The sequence below is a fragment of the Echinops telfairi genome, unplaced genomic scaffold (genome assembly GCF_000313985.2).
Source record: "Echinops telfairi isolate 266 unplaced genomic scaffold, ASM31398v2 ScPeMD7_7468;HRSCAF=8506_0, whole genome shotgun sequence".
NCBI classification, from domain to species: domain Eukaryota; kingdom Metazoa; phylum Chordata; class Mammalia; order Afrosoricida; family Tenrecidae; genus Echinops; species Echinops telfairi.
Window position 1 is genome coordinate 80723255 of NW_022111369.1, and position 2610 is coordinate 80725864.

At 45.2% G+C, this 2610-nt stretch overlaps 1 non-coding gene across 1 annotated transcript; it reads right to left on the bottom strand.

The window, feature by feature from the left end:
- Window positions 1-413: 413 nt before the first annotated feature.
- On the bottom strand, window positions 414-539 carry LOC115873413. Its single transcript, XR_004048410.1, has one exon. It is a non-coding gene; the product is annotated as a small nucleolar RNA SNORA54 (small nucleolar RNA).
- Window positions 540-2610: the final 2071 nt, after the last annotated feature.

Sequence of the window (2610 nt, forward strand, 5' to 3'; positions counted from 1 at the left end):
TGCATTTCTGAGACTGTAATTCTTTTCGAGATTAGCAAGCCCCATCTTCCTCCTGAGGAATGCCTAGTGGTTTTGAACTGCTGACCTTGCAGCTAGCAGCCCAATGTATCAGTGCAGGCTCACACACATGGTAAATGTGGGCTTAACTTCCCATGTAATGTAGCATCCCTGAACCCCTAGGGTCCCCCACTCCCAGCACCTCATTGCACACTGGCTCCGCCTTCAAGTTTGATGACAATAACTCTATTTCTGGTGGTAATCGGGATACCCCTGACCATTGGCACCATCCTGCCCCACCCGAGGTCAAACTTCATTTGAAATTCCGTGTCCCAGAGGTTTTCTTTGATTTGCTTTTTAAAAAATTAATTAATTAACTTTATGAATAATTTTATTGGGGGCTCTTTCCTGACCCCTGTTGTCTCCCAAATATAAAATCAGACAGACAAGTTTTGTCAGTCTTACATTATTCTGGGAATTTCTGTAGCACTGGAATGGAATTCGTTAGCAGTAAATCCGGTAACAGATTACGAATAGTGCATGAGGGCTCGTACAGCTGTTATAAGAATCCACACATAATTGTATCAAGCACATTTGTACATAAATTGCCATCATCATTTCCAAAACATTTTATTTTAACTTGAGCTCTGGATATCAGCTCTTCTTTCCCCACTCCCTTCCACAACCTCCCACCATCGTGAACCCTTGATAAATTATAAATTATTATTGTTTTCCCCAGAGGTTTTCAAATCAAACCAGGCTGCCCTGATGGAGAGGCTGAGGCCATTATTCGGTTGATGTTCGGTGCAAGCAAAAGGGCGAGGTCATCCTGAGCCAGGTGGTGAATGAAGAGGGCATTGTGGGAGCTGTTACTGCTGTTTCCCTTCATCTCACTCACAGGGTGAGAGCAAAGCCACACAGACACTTGAAACCGTAGAGAAGAATAGGCTAGAGTGTGTGCAGATTCTGCTTTATTTAAAAATGTGTTAATGTGCTCATCATGGACTTTTAGGCATTCATTTGGATTTGCTAAAACAGTAGACTCCTCGCTCGCACCCTCCCCACCACCCCTTCTTTTTCTTATCTTCTATTGTCTATGTCTATCTATATAAGATAGGCAGGATAAACAATCCTGAGGGGGCGAAAAGGGGACCAACGGTTCTGGGGGGACATGGGAAAGGAGGAGGCAGGGGAAAGGGAGGGAGGAGCCAACAAACAGGGATAAGGGAACAACACAGATCTAAAATTGATGGTGAGGAGGGCATGGAATGCCTGGTGGGGTTTAATCAAGTGCAATGTAGTTGAGTGGAATTACAGAGAGCTGAATGAAGGTCGAACATGATAGTGGGGTAGGAGGAAAGTAAAAGGAAATAGAGGAAAGAATTAGGAGGCAAAAGACACTCATAGAGTATAAATATAGGCATGTATATATGTAACTATACTAATATATAATGAGAGGGATATAGGTCTATGCACATATATTGACAGGGTAAGTATTAAGGTAGCAGACGGACATTGGGCCTCTTCTCAAGCCTTCCCTCAATGCAAGAACTCTTTGTTCTAATAACCTGGCATTCTGCAATGCTCACCTACCAGACACGATTACTGTCGCTGAAGACAAAATGGGTGCATAAGCTAATGTGGTGAAGAAAGCTGATGGTGTCCAGCTATTACAAGATATAGCACGTGGGGTCTTAAAGGCTTGAAGTTAAACAAGTGGCCATCTATCAGGAAAGCAACAAAGCCCACTTGGAAGAGCACACCAGCCTGTGTGATCATGAGGTATCAATGGGACCAAGTATCAGGTATCAGAGGATCCAAAACAAACAATCACATGGAGAGGAGACCCAAAGCCTATCTCTAGACAACTGGACATCCCCTCACAGAAGGGTCACAAGGAAGGAACGAACCCTCAGGGTGCAGTATTGCACTGAGGACACACACAACAGTCCTCTAGTTCCTTAATGCTTCCCCACCTCACCACCACCCCCAACTATCATGACCCCAGTTCTACCTTACAAATCTGGCTAGATCAGAGCATAACACTGGTGCAGATAAGAGCCCTTGACACACAGAATCCAGGACAGATAAGCCCCTCAGGACCAATAATGAGAGTAGCAATACCATGAGGATAGGGCAAAGGTGGGGGGAGAAGGGAGAGAAAGGGGGAACTGATTACAATGATCAACGTATAACAACACCCCCCCCCACACACACACACACAAGGGGGACAAACAACAGAAGTGGGTGAAGGGAGACAGGGGACGGTGTAAGATATGAAAATAAAAATGACATCATTTATCAAGGGTTCACAAGGACGGGAGGGTGGGGCAGGGAGGGAAGAAAAAGGAGCTGATACCAAGGGCTCAAGTAGAAAGAAAATGCTTTGGAAATGATGATGGCAGCATATGTGATTGTTACACGAAACTGACTGATACAACGGATGTCTGGATTGTGATCAGAGCTGTCCGAGCTCCCAGTAGCGTGACAAATGAATCTCTATATATCATGCACTCGGATGCATGCATGCATGCTCACCTCCCTCTCGTTCTCATTCAAGGAGCCCTGGTGGCACCGCGGTTAAGCGCTCAGCTGCTAACTGAAAGTGTGCAG